General features: G+C 31.8%; 5 non-coding genes across 5 annotated transcripts; 1 reads left to right on the top strand and 4 right to left on the bottom strand.

Annotated features, from left to right (window-relative positions):
• The first annotated feature begins 2,672 nt into the window (after positions 1–2,672).
• Trnas-gcu lies at positions 2,673–2,754 on the top strand. Its single transcript has one exon. It is a non-coding gene; the product is annotated as a tRNA-Ser (tRNA).
• Positions 2,755–3,512: 758 nt separating this feature from the next.
• On the bottom strand, positions 3,513–3,594 carry Trnas-gcu. The gene has a single exon. It is a non-coding gene; the product is annotated as a tRNA-Ser (tRNA).
• A 693-nt stretch (positions 3,595–4,287) lies between these two features.
• Trnas-gcu lies at positions 4,288–4,369 on the bottom strand. Its single transcript has one exon. It is a non-coding gene; the product is annotated as a tRNA-Ser (tRNA).
• A 347-nt stretch (positions 4,370–4,716) lies between these two features.
• Positions 4,717–4,798, bottom strand: Trnas-gcu. Its single transcript has one exon. It is a non-coding gene; the product is annotated as a tRNA-Ser (tRNA).
• A 2,593-nt stretch (positions 4,799–7,391) lies between these two features.
• Trnas-gcu lies at positions 7,392–7,473 on the bottom strand. Its single transcript has one exon. It is a non-coding gene; the product is annotated as a tRNA-Ser (tRNA).
• Between the last annotated feature and the right edge of the window lie 6,636 nt (positions 7,474–14,109).

The raw sequence follows: 14,109 nt of genomic DNA, 5'->3' as shown, positions 1-14,109 counted from the left end.
TAACCCTTTTTTATATCCTACACCACTTTAGTGGGGAGGGTATATTGGATTTGTGCTGATGTTTGTAACGCATTTCTGAATCATTTTCTGAGTCAATTTAGCTATGTCCGTCTGTCTGTCTGTCCGTCTTTCCGTCCATGTAAGCCTTTTAATCAAACTACAGGTCACAATTTAAAAGATTGATCTTTTATTGTCCCAGGGACGAAGCCTATTGAAAATGGTTAAGATCGGTCCATTATTTCACCCAGCCCCCATACAACTGAATCCCTGAATACGGCTTGTAAACATGGTAATCAAACTACAGGTCGCAATTTTGATGATAATTCAATGAAATTTGGCACATGATCTCCTATGGTACCGTAGACGAAGCCTATTGAAAATGGTTAACATCGGTCTATGATTTCACCTAGCCCCCATGTAACTGAACCCGACGAATTGGGCTTTCAAGTTCATAATTATGTTTAATATAATCGTATCTCGTCAAAAGGCTGCAAAACCAACCATTATGAATCTTATAATTATAGGGTCCCTATACAAAGCCCCCTTCAAAATTTGACTTAAATATCCAAAATTTTATTCAACAATAAATGGCTTAAGTATATCTGAGACAAGGTACAAATCAACTTAAATGCTTTATTATGAAAACTAAATCACATTTTATTTTTGTAACAGGTGTAAGGTGTTATATGGTCGGCCTCGCTCGACTATAATTTCTTACTTGTTTTAATTGGGTTGTATCAGAAATTGTCATTGCTAGTTCAAAAATATTGACAATTTTTTAGAGTCAATTATGGACCGATCCACATAAAATTTGGTTAAGAGATTTTGGCTTGCAAGGTATTTAATTCAGTTGAATTTTATCGCTGTACTCGTATTTTTATGCCTGTAATGAGGGTTAAAGTAATTTTCTGAAGGGGACCTTTTATGGGCGGTAGGGCCAATTATGGACCCATCCATATAAAATTTGGTAGGGAGATTTTGGCTTATATGAAACTTATTTATGTCGAATTTCAACGTTATACTCTTACTTCTAAAACTGATATGCCCGTTAAAGCTTTTTTCGGCGGTTCACTTGTATGGGGGCTATCCGAAAATGTGGACCGATATTGCCCATTTTCAATACCAAACAAACTTACTTATAGAGAATATTTGTGGAAATTTTCAACCTTCTAGCTCATTTCGTTCGGACCCTATCGTGTTTTCAACAGACAGACAGACAGACAGACGGGCAGACAGACGGACGAACAGACCGACCGAGATGACTAGATCGTCTTAGAAATTAATAAGGTTCCAGACTATATATACTTTGTTGCGTCTCAGATGAATATTTCGATGTGTTATAAACGGAATGCAAAGTCAATATACCCCCCATCTTTTTTGATGGGGATATTTTATGTCATTATTTGATAATAACTTTGGAGGCAAGTACTTACCACCAGTAAAGACTTAGGTAAGCACTTACCGAATACTCTTCCAGAGGTAAGGCTTACATCATATGGGTACCAGGCCCTTTGGGAGTAGTCGGCAACGAAAGAGCAAATGTAATAGCTTTAAAGAAAGCGAGTTCGAGGTTGAACGCAAAACCATTCGACGCAACGAAGGCCGAATTAAAAATATGGGTGAGGGAATGCCTTAAGACCTCTTGAAACGGTGGATACAACCAGAAAGATCCTATAGGGCGACCCTAATGAGAGCAATACGAGAAGACTCTTCAAAATGAGAAAGCACAGCTATACAAAATTGGACGTGCAGATTCAAACGAATGTAGAGCGCGCACAGAGAACACCATGAAACTCTGGATCACTTTCTTTGCCATTACCACCGAAATTGGATTCAAATAACTTGAGAGTGATATTATTCCAGTTATAACATCTCTCACGCTGATTGGAACATGTTTAGAAATTACGCCCAGGATACTGAGTTTCTGAACATCGGACGTTAATACATTCAGTTAATATTATATAAGGTTTTTGTTTTTAACAACAAACATTTTTCATAAAAGGAAACCACAACAGGTCTGACAGTGGCCTAGGTGTAATGCTTTGGATTTGATGCAGATACATCCTCCTATGAAGCTAACCTTAATATTTACTTTTGGAACAAGATATATTGAAGAGAATATATCCCCTAAATCTTTTGCCGTAGCCAGTGTATAAGCTTAATGTGAATCTGGTCGGGTTCGTGACTTTCGCAAAATATCGGGAAATTTACCTTATGTGAAGATTGGATAATGATATAAGAAATGTTCTGCACTAATGGTAGCAGCACTGAATAGAAGTTATTTTGCTTGATGTTTCAAATGTAATCTACGTAATGTTCTAGGTCCACATGCTAAATTCAAGATGGGAAGTAAAGAAAAATTAGATTTTCTCAATATATTCTCTAAGGCATGTTTAACAATGAAAAAGGTCAATACTGGTTAACATTTTTGTAATGTAGTGAACCTTTACCTCCCTCCCCCCTAATGTGGCGTAGGGTATAATATGCAAATTATGACATACAACGATATAACGTTACGAAACCGATTGTGAATTGTGACAATAGCATAAAGCTGATAAACAATATTCTAAAACTGTCATAACTGATAAAAAGCTAAAACATTCTAAAATTTCGCACAAAAAGCAAAAAACATTTCTGCACAGATGATTTGCCGAAATTGAAAAAACACATGTGACGAGGTGGCCGAGTGGTTAAGGCGTTGGACTGCTAATCCAATGTGCTCTGCACGCGTGGGTTCGAATCCCATCCTCGTCGATCCAAACATTTTTTTAAAAATTATAAAAATCTTAATTTAAATTCTTAATTAAAATAATTTTAGAATATATAAATAAAATTAAGAAAAGAAAGGGATAAATTATTGATAAACCCATTTTTCAATAGCAAGATATTATGGTCTAATGAAATCTATTGACATAAACTCATTTCACAATGTTATTGTTTTTGATTAATTTTTTAGTTTATAAAAAAATTAAATTTATATATAATATATGAATTTTATTTTAGTATTATGTTTTATTTTTGTTCATCAAATTATTTTTAGATTACTATTTATAGATACTCTGTGTTAGGCTAGTGGTTAAGACTCATTGTATAAGAATTTATTGTGTTTTTGCTGGCATGAGTTCAAATCCCCACAGAAAACATTTTTCAACTAAAAAAAGCAAAAGAATTTATAAAAATATATAAATTTAAAGAATAAAAGAAATTTGTTTAAAAAAATATAATAAAACATTGATTAATAAATAAACAGAGAAAGTGAAAGTCGAATAAATAATACATGTTTGTGTATGTGTGCAGAAAGATTCCATAGAGATTCGATTCTATAAAACACCGGCTTTGTTTAGTATAAAAACATTTATTTCAAATATTTATAGTCTAAAAATAGAACTAAGTAAGCTCTATAAGTTATTTTTAGATTAGCCCGAGTTTTTCTTTATAGATTGGGGTTAAATTAGAAATTTAAACTGTTAGATCTGGTTTAAATTTCTTTAAAGTAATGGAAAAAAGACAGTCGACGAGGATGGGATTCGAACCCACGCGTGCAGAGCACATTGGATTAGCAGTCCAACGCCTTAACCACTCGGCCACCTCGTCACGTGATTCGAATAATCAGTCAAGCCATAAAATTGTTCTATGAAATTTTTCCCTTTCTCGAATTTCGGGAATTACGGGTTGGAATATTGCGTTACTACATATAGCGCAAGCTGTTGTATAATTCAAATCGAATCGTATTTAGCAGTGTGGACCCGATAAGAAATGAAAACGACACTATTACATTATCTGCAGTTTGTAAAAATGAATATAAATCTCAAAAATCGATTAAAAGTTTTTTAATTATAATAGTTTTGCCCAAACTTTATGAATCTTGGATCTTCATCTATTTTTGTTTCACCGATTTTGTCCATTTCCATTACTAAAGACTTTCGTCGTGGCGCCTAACTCACCCCTCTAAAAAACTGTTACAGAATAACAGTAGGAAAATTTTGAATTCTTATAAATTTTTCTAAAATGCAATAAGAATTGGAAATTTCTAAAGAAGAATTTGAAACTTTTTAAATTAAATCGGAAATTTCAGAATTTTTATATAGAGTCAGAGTTTATGATGATGATCTGAATAAAAATCAAAATGTCATTTATAAATTTAGTTGGAATTATGACAAACTTTGAAATAGAAATTTTAAAAAATATATATTAAATTTTATTAGGAATAGAATTCATTCTTTTTAATACCTGCAACTGTAAAAACTTTTCCCTTAAAATTTTGTGAAAATAATCAAAAAATAAACACGACGAGGATGGGATTCGAACCCACGCGTGCAGAGCACATTGGATTAGCAGTCCAACGCCTTAACCACTCGGCCACCTCGTCACGTGATTAAAATCAACACTTAAGCAATAAAGTTATTTAGCTTAAACTAAGTTTAAGTACGGCAAAGGGTCAAGGTCAAGTTTAACTTGACTATAAGTAAGTAAGGTAAGAGGTCAAGGTTGTTTCTTAACAAATAAACATTTTTATTAACAATATGCCAGTTTTTAGCTGCGCTTATTTATTTTTATATTTTTGCACAATACGTTTTGAATGTTAAATGAAATTCTACTGATTTTAATTGATGTTAAAACAAAATTTATGTCCCGGGGAAACTTATAAACTTGAAAAAGGAACAATTTTAAATTAGACAGTTAAAAATTTCAACACTTTTATAACAAAAATAGACACGACGAGGATGGGATTCGAACCCACGCGTGCAGAGCACATTGGATTAGCAGTCCAACGCCTTAACCACTCGGCCACCTCGTCAATTTGTTGGCCACGAAAATTTTTGTCTATAAAAACTACCAACTAAAGATTCTAAATATAACAATAAAAAATATATAATTTTTATTAAAAATTGATTGGTTTAATTAGTTAACTTGCTTTTTTTGGCATAATTAAACAAAACGTTATTCATATTAAACCGAAATTAAATAATCTGAAGTTTAACTCTCTATTTACGAAGTTAGATTTATTACAGAAATAAAGAAAGTTCTTCATGTCCAAGTTTTGAACCCAGGCCTTCAAAACAAAACATTTTGGAAAGTTGATGCAGCTTACCCACTCATCTATGGCGATTAAGAAATTATTATAAGAGATAAACATATTATATAAATACATAATTAATAACATTACTCCAACAAACACTGTGAAAATGTTAATAAATAAACGTATTGGAATACATACTTGGCACTCCCTTCCTGTATAATAAACACGGCTTTTTATTTCCCATAAGTTTAGAAAAGTTTAGTTCTAGTAGAGTTCTAGTTCAGTTCTAGTTCAGTTCTAGTTCAGTTCTAGTTCAGTTCTATTTCAGTTCTATTTCAGTTCTAGTTCAGTTCTAGTTCAGTTCTAGTTCAGTTCTAGTTCAGTTCTAGTTCAGTTCTAGTTCAGTTCTAGTTCAGTTCTAGTTCTAGTTCAGTTCTAGTTCAGTTCTAGTTCAGTTCTATTTCAGTTCTAGTTCAGTTCTAGTTCAGTTCTATTTCAGTTCTAGTTCAGTTATAGTTCAGTTCTATTTCAGTTCTAGTTCAGTTCTAGTTCAGTTCTAGTTCAGTTCTAGTTCAGTTCTAGTTCAGTTCTAGTTCAGTTATAGTTCAGTTAGTCAGTTCTAGTTCAGTTCTAGTTCAGTTCTAGTTCAGTTCTAGTTCAGTTCTAGTTCAGTTCTAGTTCAGTTCTAGTTCAGTTCTAGTTCAGTTCTAGTTCAGTTCTAGTTCAGTTCTAGTTCAGTTCTAGTTCAGTTCTAGTTCAGTTCTAGTTCAGTTCTAGTTCAGTTCTAGTTCAGTTCTAGTTCAGTTCTAGTTCAGTTCTAGTTCAGTTAGTTCAGTTCTAGTTCAGTTCTAGTTCAGTTCTAGTTCAGTTCTAGTTCAGTTCTAGTTCAGTTCTAGTTCAGTTCTAGTTCAGTTCTAGTTCAGTTCTAGTTCAGTTCTAGTTCAGTTCTAGTTCAGTTCTAGTTCAGTTCTAGTTCAGTTCTAGTTCAGTTCTAGTTCAGTTCTAGTTCAGTTCTAGTTCAGTTCTAGTTCAGTTCTAGTTCAGTTCTAGTTCAGTTCTAGTTCAGTTCTAGTTCAGTTCTAGTTCAGTTCTAGTTCAGTTCTAGTTCAGTTCTAGTTCAGTTCTAGTTATAGTTCAATTCTAGATTAATTCTAGTTCATTTCTGGTTCAGTTTTGTCCAAAAGGTATGAAACGAACTGCAACTATTTTGTAGCAGTATTAAGAAAAATAAGAATATTCTGGTAAAATTTTTTTATAACAAAATAATTTCATCAATTGATATAATTTTCATACATATGTACAATGTTTGTTCTTAAGTGACATTAATCGGTGACACCAAGCGACATCGCTTGTGCTTTATTATTAAGTTCTACACTATTAAGTAAGATATTTTAAATTCAACGTAATGTTTGACACGGCATAAAAAATGTATGCAAACTTTTTGAACATAAAGTAAAATTTGTTTGTGGTTATCATACCTTTCATTTTGCCATAGGTTTCAATTCTGATGTATTGAGACAACAAAATGCAAAGCTATTTGCAAGAGAGCTGCAACACTCTATTGAAATTTTGCAAGATTGGGAAAAATAAACTTGGAAATACACATCCTCACTGGAAAAGGGGAATATATTGTTTAATTTTGACCAATAAATCAGATAAATTTACGCAATTGCTATTTATGTATTTAAAATCATAGTCCATCTTTTGCTAATGAGTCTAATACCGCTGACTTTCATTCATCACGTAGCTATACTACTTCGTTTAAGAGTTGTTGATTTTATTTAGAGTGTGATTTATTTTTTTTAAATAAGAGTTTATCTTATTAGTAAATTTACTTAGTGACTTGTTACTTTTTTGTATATTTTTTTATTATTAACAATAGAAATAAATAAACAAGACTGCGTGTAAATTACTGACTGAATTACTCAGATGTAGATACAATTCATCAGATACTGTTACATATATAGGTACATATGTATGTATAAATAACGAAATGCAATCATAAGTACGTGTTAGAATATGTAAATGTAAAAAATTCTTTATAAATTAAAGACATCAAAAGCTATTTGCTCTAAAAGCAAATAATATGATGGACTCGATAATAATAACGATGACAATGTAAAAACGGCATTATACGTATATATCTTTAATGTCTGATCTATTCGACTTTGACACTCGGTTTATATTAATTCACACTATAATGCTAAAACGTTATGGTCAGAAGGTAATGGAAATTTTGTTTACAAACAATGACTGGGCAAAACACAAAATTATTCCATTCATGAATGAATGGAATTTGTCAGAATTTGAATTTGTTTTCATTGAGATTAAACCTCAAACAAATTATTGAAAAAAAAATAATAATATTTAACGACGAGGATGGGATTCGAACCCACGCGTGCATAGCACATTGGATTAGCAGTCCAACGCCTTAACCACTCGGCCACCTCGTCTTGTGCTTTAAAGGATTTGCATGTAGTAAAAAATATCCTCGGACTGGAGCAATTCATATGCATTTAACGTTCTCAACACCTCGGAGGTTTTCGACTAGTTGCTGTCTTGCGACAATCCTCGCTCAAAAAGTTCTAGTTCAGTTCTAGTTCAGTTCTAGTTCTTCTAGTTCAGTTCTAGTTCAGTTCTAGTTCAGTTCTAGTTCAGTTCTAGTTCAGTTCTAGTTCAGTTCTAGTTCAGTTCTAGTTCAGTTCTAGTTCAGTTCTAGTTCAGTTCTAGTTCAGTTCTAGTTCGGTTCTAGTTCAGTTCTAGTTCAGTTCTAGTTCAGTTCTAGTTCAGTTCTAGTTCAGTTCTAGTTCAGTTCTAGTTCAGTTCTAGTTCAGTTCTAGTTCAGTTCTAGTTCAGTTCTAGTTCAGTTCTAGTTCAGTTCTAGTTCAGTTCTAGTTCAGTTCTAGTTCAGTTCTAGTTCAGTTCTAGTTCAGTTCTAGTTCAGTTCTAGTTTAGTTCTAGTTCCAAAACTTTCCATAAAAAGAAATTTGATTAAAATTCTGCATAAACATATAACTTATTAAAATTTTTCCATAGAAATATTTCTATAAAAAGGATAAGCCTCCTAAATTTTATATAAAATTAAAATTTATCGCGAATTTTTACAAAGAAGAAAATGATCGAATCGAAATGTGTCTTTTGTCAAAATAATATTCTGTAAACCTGCTTTGTTGCTTAATAAATATCAAGATTACATTTTGTATAAAATAGCATTCAACAACATATTTTAAAAACATATGATAAACCGAGAAGATCAAAGTCCTTTTGCACACTTATAGAAGTTATGTTCTGTGTTATCAAAACCTACATACGCCCAATATTTGTTGTTAATTTTCGACATTCTTTCATTATCTATCAATAAATTCTATTTTTAATTATACATATATTTATTTTATCTTGAAAATGTTAAAAATAACTATAGTAGAGCAGAAATAGTAAATAAGTAGTTTTAACCTTCCGGTGGAATAAAAAACCTGTGCGCATAAAACTGACATTGAACTTCTAAAGGTGTTCAACGACGAACGATAAGATTATGAATAGAAATACAATTTGTCACTATTTTTAGAAAACTAGCAGATAAATAATAACTTGAAAGCATAGAAAATAAAATTGATAAAAATGTATAAAAAGTAAGTATGTAAGTAGTTTGATAGTTAAAGTTACACTGACCTGAATTATAAATAAATACAAGGGGACAATGATATTTTCCCAGCTAAAATTATTTTTACTTTATTTAGTTGCAATTCCATTTGCTTTAGTTTCAAATTAATTTAAACTTAGTTTAAAGATGTTATTACAAGTTTTTATTTACCAGTAAAACCCACATAAGCGGATTTAACTATTTTTACTAAGAAAACCCACCTAGAACACCTTCAAACCAGTTTCAACTGACAATTAAGAGGAAAAAAACTAAAATAAACAAAAACTCTGCAAAAAACTACTTTAACTGCCAGTCAAAGTAAATTGTTGTCATTAATTATAAAATTATCATTATATGTAAGTTTTTTGTTTTGTTCTTTGTTACAATTGCATTTTCAATTTTAATTTCAAACTAAAACTACGCCCGTCATTAATAAAGACTTAATTATAGAACGAAGTTTATTTTATACGAATACTGAGGAGTGCAGCAATTAGTTTTTCAAGACACTGCACAACTTACTCACACAACAAATGAAACGAGAAATGAAGAAAAAATTATTCATATTTGACATGCGTTTGGGTATGAGTTGTACAAATATTTATGTCATGACATGAGTGAATGACAGACGGACGGACTGATGACTGTCTTGTGTGTTGTAAGTGATTAGGGTTTTTATCTCGGAAAAATTAAACGGGAAATTTTCTATAAATTTAAAGAAAATTTTCTTTACATCTTCTTTTTATAGAATTTTTTTCATAAATGTTCTTTTTTATAAAATAAATTTTTGCAAAATTTTCTTTTTTTATAGAAAAAATTTTGATAAATTTTGTTTTTATAGGAAATTTTCGATAATTTTTTTATAGAAAAATTTCGATAAATTTTAGTCTAGACTATAAACTAGACTATAGACTAGACTATAGGCTAGACTATAGACTAGACTATAGACTAGACTATAGACTAGACGACTATAGACTAGACGACTATAGACGACTATAGACTAGACGACTATAGACTAGACGACTATAGACTAGACGACTATAGACTAGACGACTATAGACTAGACGACTATAGACTAGACGACTATAGACTAGACGACTATAGACTAGACGACTATAGACTAGACGACTATAGACTAGACGACTATAGACTAGACGACTATAGACTAGACGACTATAGACTAGACGACTATAGACTAGACGACTATAGACTAGACGACTATAGACTAGACGACTATAGACTAGACGACTATAGACTAGACGACTATAGACTAGACGACTATAGACTAGACGACTATAGACTAGACGACTATAGACTAGACGACTATAGACTAGACGACTATAGACTAGACGACTATAGACTAGACGACTATAGACTAGACGACTATAGACTAGACGACTATAGACTAGACGACTATAGACTAGACGACTATAGACTAGACTAGAGACTAGAATATAGACTAGACTAGACACTAGACTAGAGAAATAGACTATAGACTAGACTATAGACTAGACTATAGACTAGACTATAGACTAGACTATAGACTAGACTATAGACTAGACTATAGACTAGACTATAGACTAGACTATAGACTAGACTATAGACTAGACTATAGACTAGACTATAGACTAGACTATAGACTAGACTATAAACTAGACTATAGACTAGACTATAGACTAGACTATAGACTAGACTATAGACTAGACTATAGACTAGACTATAGACTAGACTATAGACTAGACTATAGACTAGACTATAGAAGGGTCTATAGACTAGACTATAGAAGGGTCTATAGACTAGACTATAGACTAGACTATAGACTAGACTATAGACTAGACTATAGACTAGACTATAGACTAGACTATAGACTATAGACTAGACTATAGACTATAGACTAGACTATAGACTAGACTATAGACTATAGACTAGACTATAGACTAGACTATAGACTAGACTATAGACTAGACTAGACTATAGACTAGACTATAGACTAGACTATAGACTAGACTATAGACTAGACTATAGACTAGACTATAGACTAGACTATAGACTAGACTATAGACTAGACTATAGACTAGACTATAGACTAGACTATAGACTAGACTATAGACTAGATTATAGACTAGACTATAGACTAGACTATAGACTAGACTATAGACTAGACTATAGACTAGACTATAGACTAGACTAGACTATTGACTAGACAATAGTTTAGACTATAGACTACACTACAGAATAGACTAGACTGTAGACTAGACTATAGACTACACTACTACACTATAGACTAGACTAGAACATTTTCGATAAATTTTCTTTTTATAGAAAATTTTCAATAAATTTTAATTTTTATAAAAAAAAATTTATAAATTTTAATTTTTATATAAAATTGTTCCATAAATTTTCATTTTTATAAAAAAAATTTTTGTTAAATTTTCTTTTTTCATAAAAAAAATTTTAGATAAATTTTCATTTTTATAAAAAAGATTCGAAAAAACTTTTTGTTTTATAGAAAATTTTTCCTGGAAAATATAAAAAGTGTTCCGGTATTTAAAAACCTCTAGAAATTTAGAACCCTAATATTAAGTATTGTCGCACAATTACAAATTAAAGTGTATGCGAAAAGAGGCGTTTTAGTTACTTTATTGTTTTTTATTGCAAGTAATTCAAAAGCAGATTAATTTTTGATTTGCATAAAAACCCAGACCTGAGGGAAAAGTTTTAAGGAGAGGGAGGTTTTAGCATATGTCAAGCAAATTATATGAATGATAGCAAATGAATTGTAAAATTTTGTAATGCATAGGCGGTGGTTTGGGAAAACCCCCACACTAAAAAAAAAGAAATAATGACAAACACTATGCAATTCGTTTATTTTATTGCTCTTTGATTGAGCGATTTTAAAATAAACATGAATATTAAGTCGGGATCAAAGTTTCTGATCAAACTTTATCGATTAAAGGAATTTCGCTAAAATTGAAGTCCTGATTTCATTCCTCATATCAAATCTAAAACTGAACTGTAGCAAAAAATAAAAAATTAAAACATAAAGGAAGTACGTCCGTTAGCTAAATATTTTCAACTTAACCTAAAAAACACAAAAATGTTAAAAGTCTTTTGGTCACTTAAATACATACAAAAATTTTTCCTAAAGTGTATTGAGCAACTATCCATCCGTCCGTCCCAACATTCAGTATATGACTGAGTCAGTGTCTCTGGGTTTGTCTGTCACTGAACAAAGTCTCCTCAGTCCCATTTACTAGCAGCAAGTGATAGAAGTCATTGTTGATGATGGCTGTTGTTGTTGCTGTTGTAACACACTAGTGTTTTTCTTATTTTTTTTGCATTTTACTTAAAAATTCCCACAACATCCGGTTTTTGTTTGTTGTACGTAAATATATAAAATAAAGCTCTTGTTGATGTTGTTTTTTTATGTTTTTTTTTTTTCTTGCTACAACCCAAACGGATGTGCTTTACTTCCACACTGCAGTCAGTGCAGTATTGTGCATTCAATTGCATTACAGTGTGCTGTTTGTTCGCTGTGTATGGAACTGTGTATAGAGCAGTTTCTCAGGCACATTACCCGCAATACATTATGTATGCAGTATATGTCTGTTGTGCGGATTTTTACTAAAAGTTGTTGCAGTTAGCAGTTGTTATTGCTGTTGTCGTCATTGTTGTTGTTACAAGCCGACTTCTCCCCAATCACCGACAAACAGCACAGTAGTAACGGCCACAAATATTTAAAATGAGAAGATGAAAAAAAAAGATATTTACATTTAAAAGTATGCTTGTGTGTGTATATAATTTCTTAATAAATATTTTGTGAATATTTCGCGTATTGAAAGCAGAGTTTTGATAGAATCCAAAAAAGGGGAAAAATTAAATAGGAACATAATCAGAGACGTATTCGATAAGTTTCTAGACCAGACTATAGACCAGACTATAGACTAGATTATAGACTAGACTATAGACTAGACTATCGACTAGACTATCGACTAGACTAGACTACTAGACTATAGACTAGACTATAGACTAGCACTATAGACCAGACTACAGACTAGACTATAGACTAGACTATAGACTAGACTAGACTATAGACTAGACTATAGACTAGACTATAGACTAGATTATAGACTAGACTATAGACTAGACTATACTAGACTATAGACCAGACTATAGACTAGACTATAGACTAGACTATAGACTAGACTATAGACTAGACTATAGACTAGACTATAGACTAGACTATAGACTAACTATAGACTAGACTATAGACTAGACTATAGACTAGACTATAGACTAGACTATAGACTAGACTAATAGACTAGACTATAGACTAGACTATAGACTAGACTATAGACTAGACTATAGACTAGACTATAGACTAGACTATAGACTAGACTATAGACTAGACTATAGACTAGACTATAGACTAGACTATAGACTAGACTATAGACTAGACTAGACTATAGACTAGACTAGACATATAGACTAGACTAGACTATGACTAGACATAGACTAGACTATAGACTAGACTATAGAATAGACTATAGAATAGACTAGACTAGACTATATACTAGACTATAGACTAGACTAGACTAGACTATACTATAGACTAGACTATAGACTAGACTATAGACTAGACTATACTAGACTAGACTAGACTATAGACTATAGACTAGACCATAGACTAGACTATAGACTAGACTATAGAATAGACTATAGAATAGACTATAGACTAGACTATAGACTAGACTATAGACTAGACTAGACTAGACTACTATAGACTAGACTATAGACTAGACTATAGACTAGACTATAGACTAGACTATAGACTAGACATAGACTAGACTATAGACTAGACTATAGACTAGACTATAGACTAGACTATAGACTAGACTATAGACTAGATCATAGACTAGACTATAAACTAGACTATAGACTAGACTATAGACTAGACTATAGACTAGACTATAGACTAGACTAAAGACTAGACTATAGACTATAGACTAGACTATAGACTAGACTATAGACTAGACTATAGACTAGACTATAGACTAGACTATAGACTATAGACTAGACTATAGACTAGACTATAGACTAGACTATAGACTAGATTATAGACTAGACTATAGACTAGACTATAGACTAGACTATAGACTAGACTATAGACTAGACTATAGACTAGACTATAGACTAGACTATAGACTAGACTATAGACTAACTATAGACTAGACTATAGACTAGACTATAGACTAGACTAGACTATAGACTAGACTAGACTAGAGACTAGACCATAGACTAGACTATAGACTAGACTATAGAATAGACTATAGAATAGACTATAGACTAGACTATAAGACTAGACTATAGACTAGACTATAGACTAGACTATAGACTAGACTAGACTATAGACTAGACTAGACTACAGACTAGACTATAGACTAGACTATAG

Source organism: Lucilia sericata, unplaced genomic scaffold (genome assembly GCF_015586225.1).
Source record: "Lucilia sericata isolate MDLA Ls3-8-SP2 unplaced genomic scaffold, ASM1558622v1 Contig000284F_arrow, whole genome shotgun sequence".
Lineage (NCBI taxonomy): Eukaryota > Metazoa > Arthropoda > Insecta > Diptera > Calliphoridae > Lucilia > Lucilia sericata.
Note: the sequence above shows the minus strand (reverse complement) of the source record. Positions and strands in the feature narration are given on the sequence as shown.